This window comes from Pelodiscus sinensis, chromosome 4, assembly GCF_052426305.1.
Source record: "Pelodiscus sinensis isolate ZL-2025 chromosome 4, ASM5242630v1, whole genome shotgun sequence".
Lineage (NCBI taxonomy): Eukaryota > Metazoa > Chordata > Testudines > Trionychidae > Pelodiscus > Pelodiscus sinensis.
Genome location: NC_143055.1, coordinates 52,453,476 through 52,469,721, shown reverse-complemented (window position 1 = coordinate 52,469,721; position 16,246 = coordinate 52,453,476).

Here is a 16,246-nt window from a genome sequence, read left to right as displayed (position 1 = left end):
ACTTTTTTTACTCAATCAGGAAAAACTGCACGTTATACACAGGTGCGGGTAATACTCGTGCATGGGTTATATGTGCTAATTTACGGTAGTCTCATTAGCGTCATTGGTTTATTTGTGTATTCAATTGAAGCAGATGTGTGAATTTATAAGATTGGAGCCTAACTCTACATAAGATTAGAGCCATATGGTTGGAGCCTAATTCTATTTTATCTACTTTTTTGTCCTATTGTATGCAGGAACTCAGTCTAGGTGATCATAGTCTTTAAGCACTATGGGTGCATCCAGTGCTTTTTTTGTGTGATGGTACTGCCTGGTACGCAGTACCAGCACCTCCAGACACAGTACCAGCACCTCCAGTCAGAGCTCAACAACTTTCTCCCCTGGAGTACTGGCACCTTTTTTTAACAAAAAAAGCACTAGGTGCAACTCAGAGTTGTAACTAGCTAATTTGGCGCCTGAGGCAAGACCGTCCTCGGCACGGGTGGGAGTGCTGAAGTGGCACAAGGCGTGAGTGAAGACAGCACAGTAGCCGTCTTTTCTGCACACCCTCAGCTATGCACCCAAGGCAAGTGCCTCACTCGCCTCGCCCTTGTTACGGCTCTGGTACATCTATACAGCACCCTACACTAGAAATTTGTGTAGTGCAAATTGCGTATCTTATTTCTATTCGATTTCAAAATAGCTTATTTTGAAATTTGGCACATCTACACAGGGCCAAATTTCAAAGTAACACACTACTTCAAGATATCCCTTAAACCTTGTGAAACGAGTGTTACAGGAATGCCCAAATAGCATGCCCGTTATTTCGAAAAATATTTTAAAAATATGGGCAGCTTGTTTAGATGACAGGTAGCTATTTCGGGATACCTCCAGAGGATACCATCACCACACAGTGCAGATGTACCCTCTGACTCTCTTTCTAAACCAATTACAGTCTTCAGAACCCTGACTCATTTTGGAGTCATTTCTTAAATGGTCCATAATTCTTTTGTAATTAATCAATGCATTGTCCTAGGTTTAACTTATCAGAGCACCGATAGGTGCATAAAACAACATTTCTACAGCTTTTCAGCATTATTTTATAAAACTTTAAGGCTACGTCTACACTTCCTCTTTTCTGAGGAAGAGGCAATGCAAATGAAGCACTCATTAGCAACTTCTAGTGCTTCATTTGCATATTTTCTTCCGATGCTTTTTGCGTAAGAGGTTTTTGAGCAAAAACAAGCAGACAACAAGTAGACGGGTCCGTTCTGTGCAAAAAAAACCTTTTGTGAAAGATCCGTATACCTCCTTTTTTGAGGCATAAGGATCTTGCGCCAAAAAGTTTTTTTGCGCAAAATGGATCCATCTACACTGCTTGGTTTTGCACAAAAAACTCTTACACAGAAAGCATTGGAAGAGAATTTAGTGCTATTTTGAGGTGATACAGAATTGTAACAAATTATGTAACAGTGATTTATGCAGATGTCACAGTAATGAGTATAGACATAAAAGGATGTAGCATATATTACTGTTTATTAAGTTGGTATTTCTTCAGGTTTTCTGTTCTAAATAACACTTTTAAGTACATTCGTTAGTTCCAGTAATTCCATATTAGCTATTCATATATTGTTTCCAAAACCCAATGTTTTCTCATACACTTAAATAAAACAGGTCAGTTATGTTTTATCTTCTTTTCGATCTACTGCTTTTTTCCCCTTTACTGCAAAGATCTATTTTATTTTTACTGTCCCGCTCCCTTCTCCATCCATATGTGAAGCTTCAGAAGCATTTAATCATTTCCCTTAGCCCTTCAATATACCCCATGCTTTCTCTTTTATATTTGAGGCATTGTGTTCAGTGTTTCTAACTGTCCTTATCTCTCCTGAAGCCTTTACTTCTATTTCTAAAGTTCTCAAACAAAGATTAAATGTTTTCAATTGTTCTAATTAAATTCAGACACCCTGAAGAACTGCCAGCTTATGCCAACAATCCCATTAATTGGCTCATTTGAAGGTTAAATCAGTTGTTTTACGTAAATACCAAAGTCAACATGAGCTTAAGCAAGTGGGTGATAAAATATAGTTTTAATTAATAAGCACAAAATTTCACTTTCACTAAGATGTCTCAATGTAATTCCAATGTAGGATGAGGTGTAGTTTTGTTTCTTACCTAGTGAATTACAAAACCATTAGGTGAAAGTGCAACAGCTCTAGATCATAGGTGCTGGAACTGTGAGTGAAGGATAAGTACTGCCTCTCCCCCCTGGTTTGAAATGGTTGTCATTATGTACAGATTTTACAGTTTGGATCTATGGATCTCAGCACCCCCATTATAAATATTGTTCCAACACCCCTTCTGAAGAGGACATGTGGAAAAGTTTATTTGACGACATTTTAGGCCTAATCCAAATCACTGTGGATCCAATGGGAGGTTTTCCATTGATTTTGATGGGTTGTGGAACAGGTCATGTTAAAGCAGCCACACCTGACCCCAAAATAGCATCACCAGTAACTGAAGCTACCAAGTATCACTCATCCCATCTACTTCCTTTTTCAGCACTCTTATTCACTGTGATTGCTTGTGACTTTTCCCCTATACTGGACATCTGCTGGTGTGACAGGGTGTGTGCCCCACACTGCCCTTCAAAAGCTAAACCCAGCCCTGGGAGAGGGCTGGAGCGGTGGAGCCAGCAGCTGTGGCATATATCAGCCAATTAGGGCCCAGCTGAAGGCAGTATAAATAAAGGCTCCTGGAGGTGAGGAAAGAGGCTGACTCACTCTGGCTCCAGTTGTGGAGAAGGAGGGATCTAGGGAAGCTAGAGGCTTCCTGACTTAGAGCAAGGCTGGGGAAAGGCAGGCAGAGCTGGGGAAGCTCTGGCCAGGCAAGCTCCCAGGTTACATGCTTGAAGCAAGGTCTTAGGATACTAGGGCTATAGGAATGCAGCCAGGACTGCAGAAGGCAGCAGGTCCACACCCCCTTGCCAATGAGGAGTAGTCATTTCAGACTTCAGTCTGCCCCTGAGGTAAGAGGCTAGATGACGACTGTATGCAGTAAAACCAGATGTAACAGGATGCGATTCACTGCCAAGGTGCCTCCTGCAGGTCACTCAGGGAATTAGCATCATTCAGTGTTGGAGCATCCCCTTTTGGCTGGTGTCTCGCCTGCTGTTACCAGTTATTGGCTCCACCATTTTGTTAGGTCCCATGTCCCTCTCAGACTGTGGCATCCTCCCCTCTGGGTACTGCCTTGCCACAGTGCCCCCACACTCTGGGGTTCTCCTCTTCAGGGAGACCCCCAACCCCAAGGAGCCCCCACCCCTATACCCTCAGTGACTCACACCCTGTTACATCTGGTTTTACTGCATGCAGTAAAACTGAGTTACAGAGAAGTGGTTACTACTTAGCTATTATGGCAATGAGCACTAAAGAAAATCTCAGACAATGTGAATAGCTTCCCAGGGTCTTCATTTTATTTATGTATGTAGGGGAAAGCTCCAGATTTCCACTACATCAGATGGCAGGAGAAGAACTGTTAATAGTCGAGAAGGAAGAGTATCTCTGAGCCCTATTTCAGCTACCATTAACCACTGATAGTGAAATCCAAAGCCTTTACTCCCTCCTCCCTCCTTGCATATTCAGTTTCTCTGCTTTCACGTTTTAGTTATGCAAACTTTATCTTTATTTTCTGTATCCATTCCCTTGCATCACACCAAGCAGCTACCACAGCTTTCCTAGTAGGAGAAGGCAGGTTAATAGGCTTTGCCTCCTCAAAAGAGATATGAGACACCAGATGAATGACTAGAGGGCTCCAGTTTAGCCTTAATTCCAGCACCCCATTTTGTCCAGAGAGGATTCTCTTGCTTGGGGCAAGAGATCTGAAAGCATGGATGTAACTGAAGAGCTGTGAAACTCTTATCTCACCAATCTTGTTTCTTTAATATCCTGGGACCCACACAGCTACAACAATACTGCATACATATGAAAACATGCAATCACTATGAAGCTCTAAAGGATTATGGCTCTTTTCCTTGAAATAATTTGCTTCCTGGTTCATTTAGGCTCATTCTTTCAGAACAAAATAGGTAATTGCAACCTAGAAATAGAGAGTGAGTGAGAAAGCATATTGGATGAAGCCAAAAGTGAAATATTCGCTGGTCTTGTTAGTAAGAAAATTAATCAGTCCATTACATGTAATTATGGTCTACAAACAAGACTGAAGGAAAATATGCTACATATCAAAGTCTATTTTCTGTGCAGCTCACAGTTTTTCTTCTTGATTAAAAATAAATCTCAAAGGCTGTGTCTGGACTGCAGGGTTTTTTCGAAAAAAGTAGCCTGCGTCTAGACTACAGCCGTGTTCTTTCGAAATTAAATTGAAAGAACGCGGCTTTTCTTTCAACAGCGGTACTCCTCATTTCACGAGGAAGAACGCCTTTTTCAATGGAGATCCGTCCAAAAAAGGTGTGTGTGGACGTGGGGAGCCACTTTTTTCAAAAATAAGGGCCTCCAGGGAAGAAGCCCTGGTGGATAATCCCCCCTTCCACAGCACCATCCCTTTCCCCACTTGTACCTTCCTCTCCCCCAGCCTCCCCTCTCCCCCAGTCCCTCCCCCCCCAGTACCCAGCCCCTCTCTCTCCCTGGCCCTCCTCTCCCCCAGGCCTTCCAGACCCAAGTGCACCTACCCTATGTCATCCAGCCAACAGACAGTTTCCCCACCCGATCCCGAGGCCATGGTGGACCCCAAACACGAGGCACCAGCAGGAGACTGCGAGCAGGCAAGCACCATCCAATCCAATCCCCTTCCCCCATTCAGGTTTCAAGTCCCCTTCCCCCCTCCAGGTTTCAAGCACCCCCACCATCCAGTTAAACACATTATTTGGTATTTAAGAAAATGTTTATTTTTGATGGAGAAAGTATACTTTGAGGAAAAACTATGTACAATAAACAAAAGCTTTTTTATGTTTGCAACAGTTATACATTCTTTCAGTTATTAATATTTATAACAATAAAACAGAACTTATTCTTTTCAGACAAATCCTGGTGATAATTATTTCTAAAAACAGGGTCAGGATAAGGGTTGAGGAGGGAAGCTTGTATTGGGCCAGGGCCAAGCCCCCAGGCAGGAGCCCCTCAGGAGAGTCAGTGGCCTCCATTAGAGTATCGCTCCCGTAGGGTATCCCAGATGCAAACAGCAGACCGGTGAGCCAGGCAGATGGCAGCTGTCCAGGGCTGGTCAAAGTGCCTCTCCTGACCATCAGCACCTGTACCCCACCCTGGTAGGAAGGCCTCCCCTTTCCTCTCCACCAGGTTATGGAGAACACAACACACGGCCACCACCTCAGGGATATTGCATTCCCCCATGTCTAGCCATCTGAGCAAGCACCAGAATCTCCCTTTTAAATGTCCGAACTCACATTCCACCTGGTTTCAAGCCCGGTTAAGATGAGCATTAAACTGCTCCTTGTTTGCATCCAGGTGGCCGGTGTAGGGCTTCATCAGCCACAGCATCAGGGGGTAGGAGGCATCAGCCACTATGCACACTGGCATGTGCACGTCTCAAACCGCAAAGTCATGATGCGGGAAAAATATTCCTGCCTGAAGCCTCCAGTAGAGGTATGAGTTCCTGAAGATGCGGTCATCATGTGCCCACCCCGACCACCCAACACAAATGTCAGTAAACTGGTCATGATGGTCGACCAGGGCCTAAAGTACCATTGAAAAGTAGCCCTGGGTATGTCTATACTACAGCGCTAATTTGAACTAACTTAGTTCGAATTAGTTCATTCGAACTAAGCTAATTCGAACTAACGCATCTAGAACTAAAAACTAGTTCGAATTAGTGTTTTGCTAATTCGAACTAGCACGTCCACACTGATTGAACGCAGGGGGGCATTTAAGGGCAGCTGAAACCGGTTCCGGCAGGGCATCAGGTCAGTAGTTGTGTTCTGTGGCTGCTGTCTGAGGCTCGTGCTTAAAGGGACCCCCCCTGGACAGCCAGTTCTCAGCTTTTCCTGCTTGCTTGACAACCTCACTGAGGGACAGCAAAGCGTTGGTCTCTGTGCCCGTGTGTATCGGTGCTTCCCTTTGGGGACGCCACCGCAGGTGGCAACATGGAGCCAGAGCTCGCCCTGCACCTTCTGGTGCACTTTCTGGACTTGCTGCTGCAAGCCTGCCAGCAATGGCTCGAGGCTGCCTGGCACCTCCTGGTGCACGTCATCCCCCTGCCTCTCCGTCTGGCCTCCCTGGGGGCCGTGGAGGAGCCGCGGCAGCGCCCCGGCACCGGCATGCCCCGCCGCATCTGGCGTCTGGACACCAGCAGCGACTGGTGGGACCGCATCGTCCTGGAGCGCTGGGAAGACCGACAGTGGACCCAGAACTTCAGGATGAGGAGGGACACCTTCCTGGAGCTCTGCGAGTGGCTCGCCCCTGCTCTGCACAGAAGGGACACTCGCATGAGGCCCGCCATCCCCCTCCAGAAGCGTGTGGTCATCGCCCTCTGGAAGCTCTCCACGCCGGACAGCTACCGATCCGTCGGGAACCAGCTCGGCGTGGGGAGATCCACTGTCGGAGTGGTGCTCATGGAGGTACGGCACTCGTCGGCCACTGCGCCGGGGGGGGAGGAGGGCTGCAAGGAGGGGATAGGCCGCCCCAGGGACAAAGGGGGGGTGGGAGGAGGCGAAAGCATCCCGCACCGGAGGGGTCGGTCTGTCCCGGCCGTACTACACGCCGCCAGGGGGGTTGCTTCCGGGAGTGGGGCACGGGGCACTGCCAGGGCACGAATGCTTCCAGCCACCCGGGCGCCCCACTGATTGGCGCTTTGCTGTGTCTCTCCGCAGGTGGTCAAGGCCATCAACCGGGTGCTGCTCCGCAGGGTGGTCCGCCTCGCCGACCCGGATGCCGTCATCCGGGGATTCGGCGCCCTCGGCTTCCCCAACTGCGGGGGGGGGGGGCCATCGACGGGACGCACATCCCCATCCGTGCCCCGGAACACCAGGCGTCCCGTTACGTGAACCGCAAGGGGTACTTCTCCATCCTCCTGCAGGCCGTGTGTGACCACCGGGACCAGTTTACGGACATTAATGTGGGCTGGTCCGGCAAAGCACACGACGCCAGGGTGTACCGCAACTCCTCCATGTGCCAGCGGCTGCAGGATGGGACCTTCTTCCCCGACCGCCACATCAGGGTCAGGGACGTGGACATGCCCGTGTGCCTGGTGGGGGATGCAGCCTACCCACTGCAGCCGTGGCTGATGAAGCCCTACACGGGGCACCTCAATCCCTCCCGCCAGGCCTTCAATGCCAGGCTCACCAGGGCCCGCAACGTGGTGGAGGGGGCCTTCGGGTGACTGAAAGCCCGCTTTCGATGCCTCCTCACCCATCTGGACCTGGCCAAGCACAACATCCCTTCCGTGGTGGCAGCATGTTGTGTGCTCCACAGTTTATGTGAGAGAAAGGGGGAGGCTTTCCTGCCAGCCTGGATGGCTGAGGCTGACCGCATGGCTGGACACTACGGTCAGCCCCGCACTGCCGCCGTCCGGGAAGCCCAGCGGGGGACCGTCCGGATCTGGGAAGCCCTGCGGGAGAGCTTCCTGGTGGAGGAGGAGGACTGACCTCTCCCTTGCATGCCCCACTGGGGCCTTCTTCCACCCTACCCGCCGTCCCCTTTACCCTCCCTACCTACTGTCAAATAAAGACACCTGTTTTTCACACAAAAACGTCTTTTTATTTAACATAACTAGGGTGGGGGGAGGGAGGGAGAAATGAGGGTGGGAGAGGGGAGGGGGAAACATGGGACGAGGGAGCTGGAAGGGGAGGGAAGGGAGGAAGGGAAAGGAAAGCTCAGGGGTGGGGGTCCGGCTGCCTCTCCCATCTGGCAACACTGCGGGTCCGGGGGCGTCGGTGGGGAATGGTTGTGGACGGTGGGGCAGGAGGGACAGGGGGTTTGGAGGAAGCAGGAGCAAGAGCAGGGGGAGCTGGGGGCGCAGGAGGAGCAGGAGCAGGGGAAGCAGGAGCAGGAGCAGGAGCCAGAGCAGGAGGAATTGGGAAGCGGTCGAGCAGGCTCTGGAGGTGGCCTCGCAGGGCACGGCCCTGCTCCTCCAGTGCCTCCAAGCTCCTCCGGCGCAGCCTCAGGTCCTCCTGGACCCAGTGGTCCTGGGTGCGGAGCTGGTGCTCCAGGAACCGGAGGTGCCGCCGCTGGTACTCCTCCTGGTTCCTGGCTCTCCTGCTGGCCCAGGCGCGGGCGGCTGCTGCAGGCTGGGTGGTGCGCCCTGCAGTCCCAGGTGCTGCGGCTGTGGTGAAACAAGAACAGCGGTCAATTACCCCAGGCGCCCAGATGTGTGAAACCCAGCCCCCCTCTGCAAGGCCAGGGCCCCTGCAGGATCCCCAGCTGCTGCTCCGTGGTGGGCAAGGCCCAGGCGCACGGTCCCTGGGCTCTCTCTCGCCCCAGCCCCCCGTACACATAAGGGGAGCATGATGGTACTCACATGTGGACGCCTCCCTGGCCTCGGACGACACAGGCGAGCGGCTCTGTGGGGTGCCTCGGGGGTCCTGGGTTCTGGACAGGCTGCTGGCAGGCTCCTGGATCTCGGAGCCCTCCTCCTCCTCCTCCTCCTCCTCCTCGGTGTCTGGGAGTGGTCCCTCTTCCCCGGGGTCTATCACCTCCCGGGGGGCAGGGACGGCATGAGCCCCCAGGATGCGGTCCAGAGCCTGGAAGTGGGGGCACGCCTCCGGGTCAGCCCCTGGCAGGCAGGCCCGGAAGTAGGACTGCCGCAAGTCCTTAATTTTACAGCGCACCTGCTCCCGGCTGCGCTGGTGGCCCCTGGCGGCCAGGCTAGCAGCCATGCGGCCGTACACTGCCGCGTTCCTGTGGCTAGTGCAGAGATCGTGGACATGGGAGGCTTCCCCCCAAACCTCGATGAGGTCCACGATCTCCGCACTAGACCATGCGGGCGCCCGCCTCTTGTGGCCCCGGGCAGGGTCCTGGGAGCCACCAGGCTGGTTCCGGGAAGAGGGGGAGGGCTGGGGGGCATCGGGTGGCTGGCTCATGGGGTGTCAGCTGCTGGGTGTGCTGGCACGGGTGCTGGCAGCCTTGCAACTGGCACAAACCCCATAGCCAGCCCGTGCCCCTTTAAGGGCTCCGGGGCCGGGAAGGGGGCAGTAGAGTTTCCCTGGTGTTGGCCAGAATGGCCACCAGGGAAAGCTGGGAAGGGCTAGCCTCCCACTAGTTCGAATTAAGGGGCTACACACCCCTTAATTCGAACTAGTAAATTCGAACTAGGCTTAATCCTCGTGGAATGAGGTTTTCCTAGTTCGAACTAAGCGCTCCGTTAGTTCGAATTAAATTCGAACTAACGGAGCGCTAGTGTAGCGCCTATGAAAGTTAGTTCAAACTAACGTCCGTTAGTTCGAACTAACTTTGTAGTGTAGACATACCCCTTTTCTGTTAATGAATTGGGCTGCTCGATGGGGCGGTGCATGGATTGTAATGTGTGTCCCATCAAGCGCTCCTCCACAATTCGGGAAGCCAAGGGCAGCAAAGCTGGCCACGACGCTGTCCAGATCTGCTAGATGGATGAGCCTGTTCAGCAGCTCAGAAATGATGGCCCTCACCACCTGCAGAAAGAGATAACTAGACAGACAACAAAATTTTAGAAGGGGTGCCTTATCTCTTAGGAGGAGAACCCACCACGCACCTTCCCCCTCAAACACACCGGGAATCCCCTCCTCAGAACCCTCCTCCCCCACCCGGAGCTCAGGGTGAGTGGAAGAGCTCCTTCCCACTCCCACTCCCCCCATCCCCCACTACGCCTTGCCTTTTCCTGACAGTCTCCCTCCCCCCCCCCCCCCCAAACTGTGACAGTTCCCCGACGATGACTTACCTCCATCAGGATGGACCCAACAGTAAACCTGCCCACTCCAAACTGGTGTCCCATGGAGCGGTAGCTGTCGGGGGTGGCCAGCTTCCATAGGGCAATAGTGACCCTCTTTTCCAGGGGGATAGCAGGCCGCAGGTGGGTGTCCTGCCGTTGCAGAGCCGGGGCGAGCCAGGTACACAGCTCCTAGAAAGTGGCCTTCCACATCCAGAAGTTGCGGAGCCACTCCTGGTCATCCCAGAGCTCCATAACGAGCCGATCCCACCAGTCGGAGCTGGTGTCAAGCCTCCAAAAACACCTCTGCATGAAGAAGTTTGGAGGCAAGGGCAGTGGGGCTGCATGACAGGTGAACCCTTTGTACATCTGGTCTGGGTCCAGATGGGGAAGTAGCCTCATGACTGTGTCATGCAGATGCAGCAACACTTGCAGTATGATGGCGTGGGGCCATCGCCTGCCCAGGGGCAGCTCTGGCTCCATGCCAAAAAAAAGGGGTCTAAATCAGAAAAACCTCCGAACAAAAAACCTGCTGGGGTGTCCCAGGAAGCCGGGCACTCCAAACAAGCACTGCAATGCCTTGCTTACCTCCTAGAGGGACAGCAAAGGCAGCTGCAGGAGCAGAGCAACAGGTGTTCGGGGACGTCCCTTTAACCACACATCTCTGCAAAGGGCAGGCAGCAGCACCTGGAAGGAAATGCTGCCCCCATACCATGGCGGAAGCGGTTCCGGGTGGCTTTTTCTTTCAAAAGAGCGTCCAGCAGTCAGGACGCTCTTTTTTGAAAAAGCGTATCTATTTTCTGATCCGCATAATGTAGTCTAGATGCTCTTTTTTGAAAGACGCTTTTTCTAAAGTTTCTTTCAAAAAAGCATCTTTCGAAAGAGCCACGCAGTCTAGACATACCCAAAGATTCAAGAAATATTTGGAAAATACGTAACTGCATAAATGTTATAGCCACATGTTTGCCTAAAGGTTTTCTCAGAGGGTATATCTAAACTACATTCCTCTTTCAAAAGAAGGATATAAATTAGACAGATCGAAATTGCAAATGAAGCCGGGATTTGAATTTCCCATGCTTGATTTTCATAATGGTAGCCACGTGGGCTTTTCGAAAGTAAAACCGCTGTCTAGATGGGATTCTTTCAGGAAAAAAACCCCTTTTTCGAAGGAACCCGAACTCCGAAAAATTCGGGTTTTTTTCTGAAAAGCCCTTTTTTGCAAGACCGCACAGCCACCATTATGCAAATGAAGTGTGGGAAATTCAAATCCCAGCTTCATTTGCAATTTCTATCTGCCTAATTTACATCCCTCTTTCAAAAGAGGGATGTAGTTTAGATATACCCAAACTGTGGGATTCTAGTTCTTTTCTATTAATATTCTGAAACTTGCTCAATAATTAATTTGTCAAGAATGCAGCTTCAAAAAACTGTAATGTTTGCAAGTGCACTATTCCTGTTGCAGTAAGGCACACATTTTATAGTGCTATCTTGCAATGACAAATTTGCAACTTCCAGTAATCTACAAAGAGAGAGAATTAGAATTTCCTCCTAACTCTAGTACCCCCATGTTATAGAATTATGTATTGTATAAACACAGCTTTGTTAACATTTAGTATTATACAAGAAAATCCACATGCTTAAATAATATGTCATAGTGCTGTGACTTGAAGACTACAGAATCATAGAAAGACTGACTAGGGTATGTACTAGGGTATGCAATGCAAAGTACATTTGAATTTCATGTCCTTTTGACCAGCATAGTTTTAAATGTCTTCCATCACTTCCTTTTGGAGACTATTGTACAGAGTTATAGTTCTCATTATGAAAGCATGTATATTCTATCTGAAACAAGATTTTGGCCCCTGCTGGAGCAAGTGTTGGAATGACACATGGATCTCCTATGATTTCCATTCCTGCCCAGGTAAAAATCCCTTTCACCAGCTAACTTCCCCACTTGCTCAGCTCCCTGGGAACAGCAACCAACCAGAGCTACAGAAGGATGCAGACAGAGCTTGTCCCTGGCCCTCAGGATCCCAGAGAAGGTTTTAAGTAGGAGAGAGAGGAGAGCAAGCAGACAACACTATTCTCACAGGAGTAGAGGGGGGGAAAGATGGAGCAGAAAGGGCCTAGCAGCTCACCATAGCTCTGTTACAACATATTAACCAATACTGGTCTTATTCCAACTCCATCATATGCTTCTTCTTAAACCCTTGTATTCCAAGAGGAGCATAGGTCATCTACAAGTCTCCTCTACTTCACTCTGTCTTGAGGCAAAACTTCTAGTTGACTCCAGAAGTATCTCAGTTGTTTTCCTTCAATCTCAGTATGTCCTCCAATATTCTGCCCCCAGAGATGACAGGACTAATTTTAAACACAGCAAAACTGGTCTCCATTGGACAAATGATATACTACTACCTTGCCTTCATTTGCCCTCCTTCCTCTCCAGATACCAATATTCCCAATGTGTGGCAATATTGCTTAACCATCAAAGGGCCTAACAGAGGCTAGAAAGGTAAGACTGTCACAGTCACCATAATCTCACAGGTTTGATAATTCAGCTCCCTCCAAAATCTCCTTGCAGTCTCTCAATAACCAACCAACCAACCAACCACAAAGGCCACAATTTCCTCTCCAGCTTCCTGAAGTTTCTCAGACTCTTGAGGTGGGAGGAAGCACCACCTTCCCTTGTCACTACCTAAGTAGTCTATTGGACAGGGCGAGCAAAAGCCTGTCAGCAGGCCAGATCTTTGATCCAGCCTGTGCAGCAGTTCCTGGCCCTGCCCCCCCCCCATATGTTTCCTTGGAGCCAGGGATGTGGTGAGTCCTTTCAACTGCTTCTATTTAAAGGGCTCGCACCTTCCCCGTGGCTGACAGGCAATGGCAGCCATGGGGGAGATGCAAACACTTTAAATAGAAGCGGTTAAAAGGGTTTGCACATCTCAGCTCCCAGGCAAAGCACTAGTAGCGAAGCCGGGAGCAGCGAGCCCTTTAAATTGCAGGAGTTGAAAGGGCTCACAGCTCCTGCTCTCCACTAACATGATGCCTGGGAACGCAAGGGAGGCGGGAGCCCCTTCAACTCCTGCTATTTAAAGGCCCTACCTCTTCTGCCTAAGGCTCCATCAATTCCGCCCAAGACTCCCCACCCCTTCTGGGGCAGTCCACGATCACTTCAAAAAATGTTGAAGTGGCCCCCCTTCAAAAATTATTGCCCATCCCTGCTATCGGAAAATCTATTATACTCCTTTTAATGATAATTGTAAAAAAACAAAAAACAAAAAAAACCACCTCAACCACAGAAGAGAAATTTACTCTTTGTGTAAATTAATCACAGTGACTACTCCCATTACATGGGTAAAGAAAGAAAGATCAACAAAAGCCATCAGAGTATTTTCACATTCTAAATTGCTTGCTGGTATGAACCATTACGAAAACAAATAGATCTATTGGTAGTAGAGAAAACTATGAGGGATATCCTAATAATCCCTTAGGGTACATCTACCCAGTAGGGCAAAAGTCTAATTAAACTATGCAATTTCAGCTATGTCAATTGCATAGCTGAAGTCAAAACACCATTTCTTCGACTTCCCTTACTCCTCGTAAAATGAAGATTATCATGAGTTGGAGTAAGAAGTTCTCCAGTTCGCCATCATTTTAAAACAATGGCTTGCTGTGTAGACATGCTCTTTATTTCAGAATAATGTCAGTTATTCTGAAATTATGCTGCTATTTAGACATAGCCTCAGAGAACGGTTAAATCTATTGTAATCTGGGTTGTGAACACTTGAGCAAAACTGAAGGTTGTGCATTTACATCAGATGCAAGAGGCAGCAAGCCAATTAACCAAGCATGAACTGTAATAATCCCGTACAACAGCATTCCAGAAGCATCTTGGAAAGAAATGTTTATACAAATACATTTCTTCAGTACTACTTTACTGAAGCCTTGATACTGCACTCCTTATTCAGACAAAATTCCCATTGATTTCAATAGGAATTTGCATCAATTTGATCTTAGAGGTTTAAAGCTATTTCATGGCTTGAATTATTTATAGAGTTCACATAAACTTGCAGTTACGATATTTTTGTTTACTAAAGAGAATGTGGGAGCAAGAGAAAGAATCTCAGCCTGTGCATGGAAGGATTAAAAGCATTATGAGTCTTCTTTGAAGCTGCTGGACTAATTAAAAGTGTATTTACCGCCAATGAATTGTATTAACTTAAATGAATTCAGCATAAAATATCTCTTGTGTGATTCGAGTATTAACAGTCAATAATATCATCTACTTCCTACCTACTATCATGTTCACATCTTGTTAATTTTGTTCTTGCTTCTCATGTTTTATTTTCCAGTCCAGTGGAAACTATTAACTGCAGTATATGGAATGTTTGGTGTTAAGCTCCTCATCAATTAATCATTTAATATTCCTATATTGTGATACATTTAGGACTATGTTCTGACTTCCTGAGCTTGCATTTAGGTATCTCTAATTATTTTGCATGAACTCTGCATATTTGGAAAGTAGCATTTAAGAGAGGTGCCTACCTTAGCATTAACTTTGTGGATGAACACTTTTCACCTATTGTAATAAAGGAACAAACATTTAAAGCCACTTAGAAGAAAACTCCCATCCACAAAAGTTGTGCAGTCTTTTTTAAGCTGCTGCTCATTTATATCATCCCATTTTAAGGCCTGGTTCAGCTCCCACTGAACTTTTTCTTTGACTTCAATGAGAATTGGAGCCTGAAAAGGAGCCTGAAAAGCTGGGGCTGACAGCAGAGTGAAACAGCTGAGCATCCTGACATAAAGAGGTCCTTTTCTACTGATGCCCTGCACCTCTGAAAAAACTCTGTCATTGGGACTCCAGCCTGAAGCTTTTGTAGCTGTGCCCTGAAGAGACTGGTGTCTGCTCCACACTATCTCATTCATGTATTTCCTCTGTCTGCTCCAGCTTCTCTGAGGCCTCTGTTTCTAGTCAATCATTGAAGTCACATGGAGTCTTCATCTGAGCACCCAGTCCAGCCTCTTCTAGAACAGGCAATTTCTTGCAGTGTTGCCAGACAAGGCATTCTGGACTTAGATCTTCTGATTCATGTTCTTGATGGATTTAATTTTCGTCCTGCACTGAGGTCCCATTCAGCAAAACCTTTTCTTTGCCAGCTTCTTGGAAATGGCCTTCTAGAACTGTACATTTTGAGCAGACCTCCCCATACTATTGCTCTTACTGACCAAAGACCAGAAGTTCACAGGATCTATGGTGCCAGCATCTAGCCAGGAAGATTTCCTGGATGCCATCTCTTCTGTTCAAGTTCTATGGAAGCAGAGTATAGATGTTACAGATTCAGAGGTCCCCTTGCAATGTGAAGTTTAAACACTAAATTTATATATGTGGGCTGGTAGGTGACTTCTAGTGTAGAAGCTGAGAGTTGAAAGACAGCAACAACAAAAATAGTCATGTGGGAAGGCATTAGAGGACTAGCAATGCCTGAGTTGATTAGCTTATATCCACACCGCAGCAGTCAGATTACCAACCCAAGGATAAGCAGCATTGCAGACCAGAATGGGGGAGGATTCCACAGCCCAGACTCCAGCTCAAGCTCAAACATCTACAATCCTTTATAGCCTCAAGCCATGAGCATGAGTCAGCTGACACAGGCCAACTGCAGGTGTTTTTCTGGAGGTCCAAAGCTGGCATAAAACTGCCTTTGCATTCAAACCTTCTTAAGCCTAGAATTACACAGAATAATAGGTAATTGGGCCTGAGGAGTAGCTAATGTATCACTGGTATCCATTACATCTTTGAGAAAATTTGTCTGTCTGTGTGCCTGTCTGCTTGTTTGTTCAAGAACTTCTCTTAAATGGTAAGAACTAAGTCCACCAAATGTAGTATGCAGCTTCTTTTTATGATAACTTAAATCAAGGTAAGGATTTGGTTGTGCCAGGAAAATGGGATGTGCCTGGAATGGAATTGCTTCTCATACAACTATACAGAAAAGAGACAGACTCAACAGGCAGGTGAAAGGGGCTGACTGGGGCAGGCCCCCTTCTGGTACTGTCCCACCCCAAGCCTCCCAATCCCCCAGTCACCATTTAGGGAGAGTGTGTGAGACTGAAGCTCTCTCGCTCCCCGCCCCAATTCATACAGGAAGATTGCTGGCTGTTCCCCTTTGTCAAGGAGTGAGGGGAAAGGGCACACAGTTTGCTGCATTCCTCACTGACTGGGGAGCATAGGGAGCAGTCAAACCTGCAACTGCACAAGTGGGGGACATACCCCCAGCACTGCCCCTATCCCCAGCACTGCCTGCTGAAGCTTCAGCAACCATGGAGAAGTACTTCTCACTTGGTCCCAAGCTGTTGCGGTGAGAGAGCACTAGGTTAGTCCTCTCTCCATTGGCTAGCCTGC